Below are 17,799 nucleotides of genomic sequence, written 5' to 3' on the forward strand. Positions count from 1 at the left end.
AGCTCGCATTTACTAAACAACTATACCTTCAAGGGTAACTATAATTAGCTCCACTTTGCAAATAAGAAAATGAATTCAGAGAATACATTTATGGCAAAATCATTACAACTCAAATCCAAAACCTGCATTCTCTATGGTTTTATACACTATCAATGATAGGTATCATTAACAATCCCAGTACAAATACTCAAAGATGACTGACCTCCCCTCTTTCACTGGCTGGGGAAAAGAGGGAACTCTCGGTTGTTTGCTACCTAACTAGAAAGTTCTGAGTGTGTGGGGAGGTGGAAAGCTGGGAGTAAAGGAAAGAATTCTTGTATAAATTAGCTGATTTTACAGGGTATGCAAAATGCAGACCAAAAGAAGATGCCTTTTGTAATGTTATTAATCATGTATCCTTTATTTTTATTTTATTTTTCACTAATATTTTATTCACTTTTTTCTTTTTCTATTGAAAATATTTTTTTTCATAGACTATATTCTGATCAGTCTCCTTTCTCCCAACTCCTCACCCACCAAATCTACAACCCTTTCTTTCTCCAAATAGTTGGATCTTTTTTTTTTTCGAGACAGGGTTTCTCTGTATTGCTTTGGAGCCTGTCCTGGACCTAGCTCCATAACCTTGAACTCACAGAGATTCACCTGCCTCTGCCTCACAAGTGCTGAGATTAAAGGCGTGTGCCACCAATGCCTGGCAACCATTTCTTTCTCTTTCTCATTAGAAAACAGGCAACTGAAAAAAAAAAAAGAGCCAATGAAAAAGAACAAGAAACACATACAGATGTGTGTATATGGCACACAAACACACACACACTTACACATATTGCAACAACAACAAAAAAAACCCACAAAAGCAGAAACCACTATATATAAGCAGGAGAATGGTAAAGTTACAAAAATACCTAGAAAAAGCATTGTGATAAAGAAAAAATATAGCAACAATATATCAAACATACAACTAAGTTCATTTTGTGTTGGCCATCTATTCTTGGGCACACAGCCTATACTTACTTAAATGAGCCTTGTACAACCAGTAAGACTCCATTGGTGAAAACAATTTTTTCCTTGTGAGTGATTAGCAATTGGAGATAGCCTCTTGATTAAGGATTGTGGCTTGTGTCCCCTCTCAGTGCTGGGACCTCATCTGGCTTACTGTACATGCCCAGTGCATGCTGCATATTCTCTGGGAGTTCATATGTGCATCAGCCCTGTTGTGTCTAGAAGGCCTTTTTTCCCTGGTATCTTGCATCCCCACTGCCTCTTAACAATTTCCAGGGCCCCATGTAAAACCCCAAATAACTCATGTTATTGCCAAGGCTATTGGTTGCTCTCCACAAATTTACAAACAGGAAGGTACTATTGTTGAAGACAAAACTTACATAACTCATCAAATACAGAAAAGTTGAGCAGGTGTCTACCTTCACTCCTACTTATTAGTGTTCATGGTACAAAAGGGTATTCCACATGCTACCAGAAGAGAAAGGTAACCACCAAATAAGCGACACATCCTTTGTTCTTCAATGGTGAACTGTCTGCACAATGCACTCACTGGTCCAAGAATGGCACAAAAGTTGTAGGAGTAACCAACCACTATCTGACTAGATTTAAGGTCACTCTGTGAGACAAAAACCATGCCTGCCACTGCCTGGGTGGCCATGGATCTGAGACTAGAGAGACGATGGATTTAGAGAAAACCAAATATTATGTTCTACTAAAGAAACATACCAATAAAATGACTCCTAATAATGTTCTGCTAGACTCATAGATCAGTGTCTTGTTCAGCCATGATCTCGTTATTCTTAACAATGTTTGCTACTTTGCCTTACATTCTCTTATACAAGCACTAATATGGATAACTGTTTAGTATTTCATAGTAGTATAAAACAGTCAAATGTAATAATCTCTTGAAGACTACAATGTTAAAATAATTCAATTTCCTTTTTGGTCACTAAAAAGTTAAGCCAACAGTAAGGGGATCACATGAACCAGAAGACACTCTAGGGCTGAGACATTACTTCCTGTTATTTTATGTGCATTCCTAAATGTGTGTGGTGTGTGCAGGTACAGGTACACATTTGTATAGAGGCCTAAATAGGATATCAAATGTCTTCCTTAATTGTGCTCCCTTTATTTACTGGCAGCATTTGTTGCTGAGAATGCATCCATCCCAGTTGTCTAACTAGCTAGCTTACCCTAGGAATTACATCTCTGCCGCCTCAGTGCTAGGATTTCAAGCAGTTTCAGTATGGGTTCTAGAAATCCAAACTTCAGTCATTACACTTTTGAGGCAAGTGTTTCATACATGGAGCCATCTCTTTAGCCCTCTTTTTTCCCCTTTAATTTAAGACATGTTACATGCCTTAGCACAAGCTGCCCTATAACTTTCAGTGGTCTCCATGTCTAAACCTCCCAAGAGCGGGAATTATAGGTATATGTTACATATGACCGGGACTCCTAATTTTTCATGGCAAGAGAAAGACAAGAAATTATGTTTAGCAGTGGCATCATAGAGAGTTCCTAAATCAGGAGAACTGGCTCAGCCCTACAAGGCACAATGCATTCAGTTACTGAATAAACTGCTGCTTCTGGGATTTCTCCCCAAAGAATTCCTCCTCCCAACTAGAGGAAGCTCTCCCAGAGCTCTGCTGAACCACAATTCCCCATAGTCTAGAAAATGATGTGGATACCTAAGTGTTTTGTTTCTACAGCTTTTTATAAGCTCAGCAGATACAGGATGGTGTCATTATGGCTCAGAATGTTCTATCTTGGTCAGAACCTTAGTTCACTTCCTAAAATAATTACACCAGAGGTTGCAAACTAATGAATGGTCTGGAAGTCAAATCCAGCCTATAGATCTGCTGGGTTTGGTCTTTTCACAGTGTTAAAAAAAAGAGGAACTACTTTTTAAAATGGATGATTTTACATAAAAAAGTCAACATTCAACTTTTTGCTTGCTGTTTGTTTTTCAAGACAGGGTTTGTTCCTCTGTGTAACAACCCTGGCTGTCCTGCAACTCACTTTGTAGACCAGGCTGGCCTCGAACTCACAAAGATCCACACGCCTCTGCCTTCCAAGTGCTGGGATTAATGGTGTGCACCACCACTTTCCAGCAACATTCAATTTTTCTTTTTTTTGAGACAGGTTTTCTCTGTATTGCTCTGGAGCCTGTCCTGAAACTCGCTCTATAGACCTGGCTGGCCTCGAACTCACAGAGATTTGCCTGCCTCTGCCTCTGCCTCCTGAATGCTGGGATTAAAGGTATGCACCACCAATGCCTGGCACATTCAACTTTTTAAAGTCACACTAGCCAGCAACTATAGGCAAGTAACTGGCTGAAGCTGACGTATACTATACCACTTATTCAGGAAGAACAAATCTACTCCCATTTTTTTTCCCTAGAATTCACATATACAGAGTTCTGCCCTTGCTCCACCTATTTACATACCTTCTGGATTTGGGTACCTAAAATGTGTTATAAAGATGAAATCAATTTAGCATGTCTAATGGTATATTATAATATTCTGTCCCAGACAGAGGAGCTATTTAGCACACTGGCCACTCCCATGAGAAGTCTCAGCAGCAGCAAATGACCACTAGAGTGGTAAGGCAAGAATTTCCTAGGTTTGAAGGAAAATGTTTTGTTGTGAGAGGACTTTTTACAAATTTTTAAGTGAATGAATCACTATCTCTTTTTTGTTGAGGCAGGTATTCATGAAACCCAGGATGTCTTGAATTCATTAACTTGCTGCGGTTAAGTCTTGAACTAATGCTCCCTCCTCCATTTCCTAAGTCCTGGTATCAAAAGTGTACTATCAAGACCAGCTAAGAAACATTCATTTTTCTGACAGATATGGCCAAGTAATAACTACTGGATAAAAACAAAGTGTATATATTAGCATAATGCCTTGGAACTTTCATTCATTTTCATGTTATACTGGAGGTTTTGATTTTACATAATAGTTATTAGATCTTATCTATATACCAAGCACCATGCTGTCCTTTACTTAATTTAATTCCCTTTGATGAAGGGAATACAGAGGTGAATACATAGTTTTAAAAGTCACAAAGGATGTAAGTTGAAGTCTATGTTCTTACCTATTAGTTTCCTGTCCTGTTAACTGGTATGATTCTGATGTCTTATCTCTTAAAGGAAAACTTAAAACAAATCTTTCTTTGAAAATAGGAGTATTTGTACTAGACTGAACTTTTCACATTAAATGCCAACAGAAGTATCCAATACAAGAGGACTTATCAAACAGAAAAGAGATCTTTCAAGTACATAGTCCCAATTACAAGACTTTTTTTGTACATGTACATATAAAATGATAGGAACATGATCCTTGTAGTTTCTCCTAGAAGGGTACCCCAATAATTTCCTAAATAAGCATGCTATAGGATCTTCATTATAGTAAAAATAAATCTCAGGTAGTCACGGATTTGGGGCACAGAGCTCCTATTTTATTGTATTCTCAAAATAAATGAGACCAAATTAACATTTTCATTAAAAAGATCAACAAAAACATGTTCAAGTTAAATATATCTCTAGAAACAAATAAAATCATTTTCATGTTAAAATTAATCTTAAAATATTCTCAGGATTATGTTTGTTATCTGTAACCTGTATATTGAAATAGTTACACATAGGCTTATGTTCCAGCCAGAAGAATCTTGAACAGTGGTTCTCAACCTCTAGTTCTCTACCCTTTAGGGGGAGGTGTCAAATGACACTTTCACAGGGGTTGCCTAAGACCACTGGAAAAACAGATATTTACATTATGGTTTATAGCAGTAGTAAAATTAGTTATGAAATAGTAACAAAAATAAATTTATGTTTGGAGGTCACCACAACATCACGAACTGTATTAAAAGGTCACAGAATTAGGACGGTTGAGAACCACTGATGTGGAATGAATAAGCATATCCAGCAACAAGTTTCCAGTAGCATTCTCTAATAGGAAGAATCACAACACCATAGAGAAATAGCTGATTCTAGAACTAAGACAAGGATTATACATGATAAGCTTCAAGCATCTTGTAGTGCCAGGAAGAAACACTAAACAAACAAACAAAAATCCCACGATGATAGGATCATGTCAAAAATAACACAGGAGACAACTACCCAATGACCACAGCTTTTTAGAACTAAAACATCAAAATGAAGTAGTATTATATTATGACCCAGAATATAAACTAAATATCCTTAAAGTACACACTGATAAAAGGAAATGTTAAAATTGAGAGGGGATACATTTCCCATGCCTACCAATTCCATCTAGCTTATGCAGAACATTTATCTTCAAAGTAGATGGAACATAATAACTTAAAGACAGTTTAAGTGTGGTGTCTACACTGCTTTCTTTCCAAAGAGCAAGATACAGAAAAAGATGAAGACAAATGCTTGGTTTTATAGCAGAGAACATGATAAACCCTTTCTCAGCCAGGTGAATCAAGGTCAATATTAGCAGTGATAAGCAATACTGATAGCATACACTCTGGATATGACTAGGAAAGAACATCAAATGGTACTTTATCTTTATAGCCTTCCTCTAAAATAATCCATAATCCCACTCTAACCACTAGTGAAACATCTAAGGAATATACTACAAAGTACTTGATCACTATGGTCCCCTCAAAACTGTCATGGTCTCAAAAAGAAAAAGGATAGGTTGAAATAGTGTCACAGAAAAGAGGAACTCAAGGAGACATAACAACCAATCGTTACATAGTTTCCTGTTTGGAAGCTTAAAACAGAAAGAAAAAAAAATACCTGTTTAAAAACTAAGGAAATATGAATGATGGGTCCTCAGTTATAATAAAGGCATGCTAATGTATACTATTAACAATAGGAGAAACTGAGTATAGGCTATATGGAAACTGTACTATATTATCAATACTTTTGTAAAATAAATCTATTCTTAAAAATTAAGACTATTTAAAATTGGAGAAGAAATATACCTCAATATGGTTTGTGAGTCCCAAACAGCAGTTTTTTTTTTCCTTTCTTTTTTTTAAATTCACATCTCCAGCTCCGAAATGACCTTCTTTTCAGTAGTCTAGGATCTGGAAAAATAAAGATAGTTATCCTTTTGCTAATCTCCCAACTCAAAATTTACAATGACAACGAGGAGACCTCTAGTGACTTAAAGGAATGGCAGACAAGATACTAGACTATCCTTTAAGACATGTGGCTCCTTACCAATTATTACCACAACCTGACTCATATTTTTATATAAAAAACATTTCTATAGTAATCAAATTCCACATTATTCCATAGAAGAAACCTGCATTAAAAAAAAAAAATAAGAACATAGTCTACTGTTTATTTTCTTGAGGTTTTGTGGCAACTGACTGTAACTTACCACCCTGAGCTCTCATTCTATTTAGACAAAAGATTAAACCTGGGTCTATGAGATACAAACTTTTTAACTGCATAAGTGAAATATTTAATTTAAAAATGCTATTATATGTTTCTGTTTCACAAAGATTGATCTATATACAGAATAGTAACTTTTATTTCCTTATTTTGATAATGAACACTTTCTGCAATTTAGAGATTATCTGCAGTCTTGGTAAACCTAGTAATTCAGGTTAACATCATCACGTTAGTAATTATCAGGCTGTAACAGCTTGCAGTTAATCTTCCAAGTGTGCTTCATTTCATAAATACAGAACTAAAATACCATATCCTGTTTACAATATACTTCTAGTACTTTAATATGTACTTTTAAAACTTCTCACTTTATCTTGAATAAAAACGATATTTAAGTATGAGTCATAAGTACTGATCATCCAAGTTACTATTTCTACCATGTGCAACAACCTTTGATATAAATCAAAATCCACCCCAAATCATGTTACTCTACCATGAACTTCAGTAAACACAGCTTTTTCTCATTTTACATGCCTACAAAAACCAAGTGTCTGTTACTACTTTCAGAACCTCAAATAGTATATTTGTTAAGTTTTAGTCTCTTCTATGTTTTATCAATATAAATCTTGAACAAGAGCAAGACAACCTCTTTTGGTTATAATAGTTTATGCATATTAATATTTGGTAGAAATGTCAAAATATAGGACTTTAAAAGAGCTAGAAATTTAATATGCTTTGGTTAAGGTATCCTAACATCTTTGTCAGTTCAATTCCTAAATGATATTACTTCAAAAGAAACACAAAGCAACCTATGAGTGACATATTCTTGAGGCAGATACTCTCCACATTTTATTTCTTGTGTTTTTTCAAATTTCTATGTTAGGGCTGGAGATATGGCTTGGCTGTCAAAGGCTAGGCTCACAATCAAATTTCAATGTTAAACATATGTACTGAGCAATGTCTATTCTTAAAAAAAAAAAAACTAACAGATAACAGAAAACTAAAAAAGTGTAATGCATAATGATAAATATTAAACAAAAAATCAGTTCCAAGTATGTACAAATATATTAGATATAATTACATGTGTTTCTTATTGTGAGAGGATTTGATAACTGACCTAGAATATGGTAAGATCTTCTAGGTTACTTAAGAAAAATATTTACTGCTATCCTTGTTTACATTTTTTAATAACTAGAAGATTTCTATTTGATTAAAAAACCTCTTTGTACCAGTGAGACTGGCTCAGTGATTGAAGGTGCTTGGTACCAAGGCTGACAACCTGAGTTCAATCCCTAGGACCCATATGGTTCACTGAGGGAACAGACTCCTGCAAGCTGTACTGTCACGTGCATGCTGTGGCACATAAGCACGCGCGTGCATGCACACACACACACACACACACACACAATATAAAAATGTCCAAGTCTATATGAAAACTGCAACTAGCTTACTCTTAATCTTTGTGACTTTCAAATACAGCCTCCAAGTGTTCCTATAGTTGGCTCACATATACATAAAGGGCGTGTTCATCTTCTAATGTGTTATTGCTCTCCTTAATCCAGAAATTCAAGTTCTGTGGGGCTCTTCTAGTGGATGGATTGAAAATGTTAGCAAGAATACCATTTAAAATGATTTATTTAACAGTTTCTATCCTGGTATTCCCAAATCCATTGTCCATTCAATAAAATCTGAGCTTAAATATGCAAAAGGCACATATCTTCAAATTAAGAAAAATAGACTGATAGTTAAAAACAGAGTGGGGTGACAGTCTGTAGTAGTCAGGAAAAAAAACTTAATTAAGACAAAGAGAAGGAGAGCTGCAGGAAGCTTAAAGGAAGAAATGACACTGAACTATGGAGCGCAAATCCGATTTTTATTTTAAATAAAATTAATCTAATTATAAAGCTGGAAGCCTCTAACACACCCACAGACATTTAATAGACTGGTGAGATGGCTCAGTAGTTAAAAGCCCTTGCCACACAAGCCTGTTACCCTCAGAAGGAGAAAACTCATTTCTCAAACTTGTTTTCTGATCTCCATATGTGCTCCATGGCATGCACATAGTTGCATGTGCACATGTATGTGTGCATACACAGATAAAATACTTTTATTATAAAAGAGACATGTGATGTCTAGAATTACTTTTAGTTGTAATAATGAAGTGTAATGGAATATGTCAGGCAGAGGCCAGGAGTGCTCCAAACATCTCACAGTGCACAGGACAACCCCTGCTAACAATGTATTACCCACCTCAATATCATAATACTGAATCTGACAATCTCAAGATAACCGAAGGGAAGAGTGATTTAAAAACCAGCTTAAAAGGCAGTATCAATTAAATAGGCTTCAGAGACCCTTTGCCAGTGTTTCACTGACAACAGATGTTTCTTCATATACTAGGAAACATGTTAAAAAGAGTAGGAACATTTTCCAAGGTACAAAGATAAGCTATGCAGTAATCAATGCTGCTATCATCACACAATCTCTTGATTCAGAGCTATGTGACCCAAAGCCAGAATTATAGCTACAATACCACTAAAAATTGATACCCTTGGTTGTTAACGATACTAGCATTACTGTATGTTCAATTTTGTTATGGAAAATGATCTATATATGCATATATATATATATATATATATATATATATATATATATATATATATTACATTACTTGGGGTGGGTCTTAAATATTCCATTAGCTCCAACCAATAGAGATCTGAGTCCTGGGCCAGATCAGTATTTAAATCTACATGAATTAACCAGAGACCTCATAGTTTCTAATGCTAAACAGGCAGTAGTAACTGCTTAGGGTTTAAGGCCTAAATCTGAACAAAAGAAACTACATGTGCATCTCTTTATTTTTTTATCTTTGCTCTGCAGGTTGCTTGCTTTGGTTTGGTTTTGATGTGGTGCTTCATCTTGTACATTCAAAGGATACATCCAACATAGCACCTCAAGTAGCTGAAACTATAGGCATGAATCACCATGCCCACCTAGTTTAGCTGTCAAATGCACACCAGGAAAGGGTTATTTATGGGGAGCTGTGTAAATATGAAACATGTTAATAGCTACAGAGAACCACTGTCAACAAAGATAATCAAACTTCTTACCTTCAATTTCTCAATTGCCAAAACTTCAACTAAGAGACCTTGTGAAGTTGGATACACTATAATCCAGGGTAAATAACCTGAAAAAAAAAAATGCTGGCAACACTGTCCTAAAAAAAAGGAAGAATGACCAAAGAGGTAAGATTATGACAGTGAAAGGCTTAAAAGGACCATGAACAAATAAATGATAACCATATATAATGAAATGAAACGTCATGAAAATGTTAACAGTTACTTGACTACATGAAATTTCAGCGAATGAAACAGTTTATGTTTAATCAACCCTGAGAAAAAAGTTCCCTCTGCTGCCTGAGATAGGTTGCTCCCAACAGCTACTTCTAGGGCCTAAGGCCTTAATCTTTGCTTAAGATTCGGGCTTCAGGGAAAGTTAGCAAGAGTAAACCATCAGGGGGAACCCTGCAGCTTCCCAAGATATAGCAGCCATTAAAATTTAATGCATTTGATTACAAAACTGTGCTGGGGCCCTTTAAAGGCCATGGGTCTTTAAAATTTAAATGACTTGATTTAGTCACCAGTAAATTACAGGATTGTGTGCATTCCCACAGCTCAACTGAGTGCCATATCCTAAATGCAAGACAGCACCATGAAGTCAGTATAAGGGATTTTCTTTCTCTTTTGTTTTTGTTTGTGTTTGTTTTTCTGCTACTCAATTTCAATAGAATAGGATAACTTGCTCAGAACTATGAAGACTAGATGCTTCTGCATAACCCACAAAATCACTAACTACCATTTTGGGAATGGCTTGACTTTCTTCAGAAGGAAAAAAATTACTCCATCATAAACTTTAGTGAAATAATACAAAGAATTAAACAATGAAAACAAACAACCCATAACTAACAAGAGATTTCAGGTTAAGCAAACAGCTCTAGTAAAGGCAGGTAATGTTCTTTCATTGAGGGAAAAATAGCAAATAATGACAGAAGTAACCAAATTATACATTATGTATTCCCAGGTATGATATTAAGGTATGACAGTAAGTGTTTTTGGCCATGCCTCCAAAAGTATAAGCTGAACCTAATTGAGCAGACAGATAATTTCCTGTGCATTTTAAATACAAAGGATAAAAGAACAACCTAACCTCTACCAGAATGAAACTTCATAAAATAAGAAAGAACTGATACAGATCACAACAAAATTACAAAAAGGCATTAACTGGGAAAGTTTTCATATGAGCTAAGTGCTGACTATGCTGCTAAGGTATTATTATTAGGTGTGTTCTATGATAATGTCATTGCAGTTATGTAAGAAAATGTGTTATGAGTTACATTAAGTTGGAATGCAATTATGTCTTGTTTACACCATTCCTAGAAAAAAGAAAAGCAATGGGAAAAATAACAAATATGGTAATATGTTGTCAGCTATAGTAATTAGAAGTTTGCTGAACTTTTTATTTATGTACATTTGGAAATGGTCATTAATTTAAAAAAGAAATCTACTAAGAGTCACTATAAATGTTCAAGAAAAAATGCAACACATTCCAAGTAATACCTAAAAGATAGTGATTTTACCTGAGAGTGGTGATCCACATTTATAATACAAATACTTGGGAGGCTAAAGAAGGGACAATTTCAAGTTCAGGGCCAGCCTGGGCCACATAGAAAGACCCTGACTCAATATAAGAAAAGAAAAAATTTAGGAGGAAAACCAATGCTTTTAATTATAGGGGAAAAAAGGCAATAATAGAAAACATAAACCAGTATATTTAAATATTTATTAAAACTGCAATAAGTCACTTGTCTCTAGGGAGTAATCAACAACTAATTGTACCTAAAACCCACTCAACTGGAGGAAACTCAAGTATGGCATTGCCAACCTAACCAAACACATGGCTGGGGAGTTTGAAGGCTCTAGAAGAGAACCTACTACTACCATGCTACTTAAATAACAGACCTTTAAGCTGCTTTCTAAATACTTATCCTTACTCCTAGGTAAGTATAGCTCTCTCTCAAAGAATCTGATTTTTTTTTCCAGCAGGCAGAGCCTATGACAGCAGAACACACCTGATCAAAAGAGTAAGTGACCATGAGTAACTAACCCCAACTGGGCATTACAACACAACCCCTACACCTCAGGGAACACAAACGAGAGGAGGGTACAGTGGAAGGCAGATAAAATAGCCTGGGGATCAAGAGCCTGGGGATCAGAAGGGCTGCTGCAAGACAATTGTCTTTTTGACAGGATAGGGATCTTGTGGAACCTACAAACTCTCAGCAATATAGTTGCCTAGATAAAATCTGCAAGACCACATATGACATACAAACACAGATGGAGGAAAATTTCATGAGGCACCACTCCTAGTTGAAGTGCTACAGGCAGTCCATGGCTGCTGAAAGAAGGAGAATAAGATTTCTTCAGGGATGAGCCCCCAGTCCTAATTGTCAGCCACAAACCATGTACATTCAAGCATTTAGCTATATGTGCATATGTGTGTGTATAAAACACAACAATTAAGAGGTCATGAATTTGATGGAAGAGCTGGAGGGGCAAAGGGAAGGGTGGGGATGATACAAGTACCATACACTCATGGAAGAAATTCTCTAATAAACTTGAAGTGATGAGGCTCACAAGTATAAACTCCATATGTTGATTCTTTTGAGCTGGTGAAATGTGTACACTTTGTATGCTACTGAGAAAAAAGTTTACAGAAGGGGGAAATAAATTCAATAAGGTAAATTTACTGAAGGAAAATAGCCAAAGTAGATGACAGAAAGCATGCAGTATTAAGAGTAAAAAAGGGGGGCACATACAAAAGCACTGGACCAGTATATTCAAAGGGATCTGGTACAAGTCAGAGATCTTTCAATACTTTTAAACATAACCTATTTGTGAATGGAACATGGAAGAAAACTAATGAATGAGGATCCCCTAAAGAGAATCCCTAAACAGAGGTAAAGAAAAAAAATGTTTGTGAAAGAAAACCAACAGACAAAACTGGAAGAGAAGACACACTCATATCTTAGAGCTGCAGGAACTCAATGTCATGTGGTTGAATATACTACAAATAAATAAAAGCACTCAATGTTCACAGGAGTAGTAATGATAGCTTTTTAAGGCTTTTCAAGCACAGGAATTGAACGCGGGATGGGAGAGACACTTTGAAGTGGAAGTACCACCACAAATACAGAAGCAATGACTATTGTTGGGACAGAGGTTTGAAACAGGTCAGCTTTTAGCTGTTAACATTCAGAAGGATAGAGCCAGAGGTCTGAAACAGGTCAGATTTTGACTGTTAACATTCAGAGGGATGGACCAAACAGGATTTGGCTAAAATTCCATCAAGAGTGAATGAAGAAGCAAGTAAGGAAGCCTTACAGAAGATATTCATGAAGACAGTGTGAGTTTAATGACAAAGGTGACAGATGTAATGAAAAGCAGAGAGCTTCTTCAGAACTGGACAAAGGAAAGGGGTGACCCATTCCAGATGAAAGAGGAAGAGTAACACAGCATGCTTTCTAACAGGACACAACAATGGTAAATCTTAGAGCCAGTAAAATGATTCTCTAGAAATCAGGTAATATGAAGGTCAGTGAGTATAGGACAGCAAATGGCCATCTCTTAACAGCCTCTAATTTAGGACATGAGTCATAGGGTCTTGACATTAGGGTTTACAGGAAAAATATAAAATGATGAAACTTTGAAGTCAGTGTGCATCTCGAGGCCACAGTAGTTAAAATAAAATGTGTACTAGTAAAATACAACATACATTATTTCCAGGTATAGGGCCACAGACAAGTTACTTAAGCTGTCTCAAGCAGCAGTTTCCTAATCTTTTGCTTAATGCCACACCTAATCAGATACTAACCTCAAAGCCTACTGTGGGCATTTATATACATAAAAGAAAAAAGGGCTATGATTGGTAATGTGCCATATTTATTCACTGTGCTGAGTGTTCACATGGTAGCAAATCTTAGACTCCCAGAATTTCCTTGCTTTTGTATCTCACAAGCAGATGTATACTATACCAACATACAGGTACACTAACAAGTCACGGTAAAAGGGAAACTTGGATAGTATTCTGCTCCATGAGAGTAATAAAAATTAGTTGCTATTAGAATCCCAATTTGAATAACAATCTAGAAGAATTTCACATTCTGATAGTCATTCCAGACACTCTGTTTATCTAAAATGTTAATATAATAAACTTACTTATCGCCAGGGACTAGGAACTGCCAGGGTTAAAAGGACTCAAAACTGTTGTTGAACAGGCAGGAAATAATTTACTTATATTTATGCATACATAAAGTGGTAACCTTTGAATAAAAATTACATAATTGTACATGTGAGTACAGCTATTTAAAACAAATCTTATGCACAACTAGAAAAATAGCCTGATGTCTTGGAGAAGAGAAAGTCATTGCCATTCATAAGTAAACTCTTCACACAAAGAAAGACCCAGTCAAAATCCTTTCATGTATAACATACTGGGTTTTTTAAAATCAACCCTTCCACCACAGACAATAGACTTAGACAACACATTTAAAAATGGCATTGTCTTAAAAGTTCGAAGACTATCAGGAAAGTACTTTGATATCCAGGAAAATAGGGAATTTAGAAGATAAAGTCAGAAGTTAAAATTTACCTGACAGCCTGATAAGCCACGTCCACAAGAGTGGTAGGTGCTGTTTTCCCACCTTCAGCTTGCAATCAGCACTTTAGAAATAAATGTAAATCAGAAATTAATCACTGTCTATAATGTGGTCTTGAGTCATCTGACTGACTCAGCATTAAAATGCTTGCCTAGCACATACAGGCCCTTAGGTTCATCACTACTATTACCATCAAAAGGAAAGAAACAACAGCAAAAACACCTAGAATAAACATCAAGAAAGCAAGCATAAGAAATAACCAAAACCATAGAAATAATAATTGCTGTTACCACTGCCACTGCAACAACAAAACAATCCAGAACATATTCACAAGGGCTACAGTTATTAGCAATATTGGGCTACAGGTTTTAAAATATGCTTGCTGTATTCAATAGAAAAATAATCTGCTTCAAAACTGAAGTCACACAAAATAGCAAAGTATGGATTTATGTTATATCTAAGACAATGAGAGGTTTTAGAAAATAAATCACTGTGCAGACATCATAATGGACAAGGTAACAAGTCTATGGGATTAGCATGCAATATAATCTTAGGGGATATCCACTGTATACATGGATGGAGCACGGTTGCCACAAACAATAATATACACCAAATAACAATAGTTCTTTAAAAGAAGGGCACCTGTTACTAAAATTGCAAAAATTAAAATTAATTTGTGAAACACCATTAAACGGACAATGGATTACAAATGTGAATGAAAAAAAACTCATGGAAAGGTATCAGAATGAAAAAGAGTAACAAAAGTCAAATGATGGTCTAGTAGCCCCGAGTTCACTAAAATCCCAGAAGGAATGACAGAATGAAGTAGAACTATTATGTATATGACTTAAAAGTTTCCAAAAATAATGAAAGATGTCAAACCTCTACTTAATAATTTCAATAAATTACTGGTTGAAAACCCTACAGAGGAAAGCATTCTTAAAACCATCCTTATGGGTAAGAGGCTGTTTTTAAAGAAACAAATGGTATGCCGAAGGCTTTATTCTTGAGAGAGAGAGAGAGAGAGAGAGACTTAAAAATTGTGTATCTCCAAAAAGCACACAGTAACTACCAGCCTAGAATTCCACTCTGGTTAAAAACACCCACTGAGAATGAAATCTCAGGGACCGTAAATGCAGTACCCATGTATTAACCTTTCTACAAAACTAAAAAGAATGAATCTCAATGGTTGTATATGCAGTACCCATGAAAAAAATGAATGAATTTCAGGGCCAGTAAGATGGTTCGACTGGGTAAAAAGGCCTTACAACACAATCCTGAAAGCCTGATTTTTGTTTGATTCCTGAAATCCAGAGTTAAAGGAAAGAACTAAAAAGCTGTGAAAGTCATGCACACACACACACACACACACACACACACACACACACACACACACACACAATACATATCACTATACATATATTTTTTGTTTGTTTGTTTTTCAAGACAGGGTTTGTCTAGTCTTGTCTGTCCTGGAACTTGTTCTGAAGACCAGGCTAGCCTCGAACTCAGAGATCCATCTGCCTCTGCCTTCCAAGTGCTTGACTAGGTGAAAGTCATATCACATCACACTGGCATATTTTTAGGTATATTTCTCAGTGGTTTAAAGAAAAAAACTAGAGAAACTACTAACAATATCATACAATTAACGAACTTGATTAATGAGTATACATGGAATGCTGTACAGAAAAACAACTACAGAAAAGATTGTATAGTAGGAGGGATGGCAAGGGAAAGTAAGACAAAGTATAATGGAACACATGTGACATGCAGGGAGGATAAGGGTCAAGAAGAAAGGATCTGAACAGGGGATTTATAGGAAAGGCAGTAGGGAAAGAGTAAGAATAAAGTACTGCAGCATATATTTATTAAAAAGCCACAATAAAATACATCACGTTGTATGCTAATTTCATAATTAGTAAAAAGAATGTGGTTGAGATAGCTCACCTTGCTGCTATACCTGCCAACCTGAGTTAAAAACCAAAATCCACATAGTAGAAGGAAAGATCCAACTCCTTCGAGGTGTCCTCTAACATACAAACACCATGGCACATGCATAGCCACCCCACATACAAATAAATATTCTATATTTTAATAAATGGTAGAAAAGACATAAACTCAGTTTCAAGAATAAAAAAGCGTATGTACAATTTACAGCAAGGTTATTCATAAAAGTAAAAAGTGTGTGTACAATTTACAGCAAGGTTATTCATAAAAGTCTAAAAGGAAAATAACCCATGTTTATTAATTGGCAAATAAATAAACTGTAGTATATGAATATAATGGCTATTATTTGGCAATAAAAACAAATGAAGTATTGGCACATTATAACATAAGTGAATATTATGCTAAGTCAAAGAGGCCAGTAATAAAAGACTACATGCAACCTGATATCACTTATATTGGCAATAAAAACAAATGAAGTATTGGCACAATATATCGTAAGTGACTATTATGCTAAGTCAAAGAGGCCAGTAATAAAAGACTACATGTGACCTAGTATCACTTATATGATATCGTTTACATGAAATCTTCTGAGTAGGGATATCTTTTTGCTTTCTGAAGACAGGATCTATCTATATAGCCTAGGCTGGCTTTGAATTAACAATGCATTTGTTTCAACCCCCTAGATCAGCTTCCCAATAGGGATCTAAGTACAATGCAAGGGGCTTGAGAAATTGCTCAGTTGTTAAGGGCATTTATTGCTCTTGCCATATCTGTAACTCCACCTGGCATATCTGTAACTCCAGTTCCAAGGGAGTTCTTTTGGCCTCCACTGCTGAAGAATATTTGTTTAACTATGCAAAGATGTGTTGCTTGCATTTGTTTAATTATGTACAGATGTATTGTTGTTTATCTTGCCTGCCTATGGCACCTGATTGGTCTAATAAAAAGCTAAATGGTCAATAGAGGGAGGAGGTATAGGCAGAATTTCTGGGCAGGGGGAGTAAGGAGGAGGAGGAATTTAGGCTCAGAAAGGACAAGAGGAAACAGGGAGGGAGATGCTCGGGGCCAGGCAGCCAGACAAAGAGGAAGCAGGAAAGTAGGACATATAGAATGAAAAAAGGAAAAAAGCCCCAAGGCATGATGTAGACGAACAGAAACAGGTTAAATTAGGTTAAAAGAGCTGGTGGAACAAGTCTATAAGCTATGGCCAATCATTCATAATTAGTCTCCATGTTTTTATTTGGTATCTGGTTGGTGACTCAAAGAAAATGCCAACTATTCTCCATGCATATCAGGCATGGAAATGGTACATGTATATGAAAGTAGGCAAACACTCATATAATACATCTTTTAAAAAAAAAAAAAACCTTTTTTTTTTTTACAAATTAAACATACCAACACATATGCAAATTCAGATGAAACTGAAAAGTTTATCAAAGTAATTTGCCAAAACAGTGGTAAGAAATGAGCCTAAAGAATACTAACATAATTATTTAAAATTTCCATTTAGTTACTCTTTCTTTCTTTTCTTTCAAAAAGGATAGTGACATAGCTCTGGCTCACTTGGCACCCACTATGTAGCCCAGAATGGCCTTGAACTCTAGCAGTCCTCCTGCCTCCACTTCCTAAGTGAGGGATTCTAGGTATGAAGTACCATTCTAGGTTACACATTACTGGTGATTGAATGGGGGGGACTTCAAGTATATTACCCAAACACTCTACCCTCCCACTCCCTACCAATACAGTTTTTAAAAACTGAACCTATACT

General features: G+C 35.9%; 1 protein-coding gene across 1 annotated transcript in view; it reads right to left on the reverse strand.

Annotated features, from left to right (window-relative positions):
- Tab3 (TGF-beta activated kinase 1 (MAP3K7) binding protein 3) overlaps nucleotides 1–17,799 on the reverse strand; it is a 52,105-nt gene that overhangs the window by 22,964 nt on the left and 11,342 nt on the right. Inside the window, exons 2-3 of the mRNA XM_051179202.1 lie at nucleotides 9,481–9,587; nucleotides 5,956–6,060 (exon numbers count right to left, since the gene is read on the reverse strand). The gene's annotated coding sequence lies outside the window, so the exon portion shown is untranslated. The remainder of the gene's footprint in view (nucleotides 1–5,955; nucleotides 6,061–9,480; nucleotides 9,588–17,799) is intronic.

Source organism: Phodopus roborovskii, unplaced genomic scaffold, assembly GCF_943737965.1.
Source record: "Phodopus roborovskii unplaced genomic scaffold, PHOROB, whole genome shotgun sequence".
Classification (NCBI taxonomy): domain Eukaryota; kingdom Metazoa; phylum Chordata; class Mammalia; order Rodentia; family Cricetidae; genus Phodopus; species Phodopus roborovskii.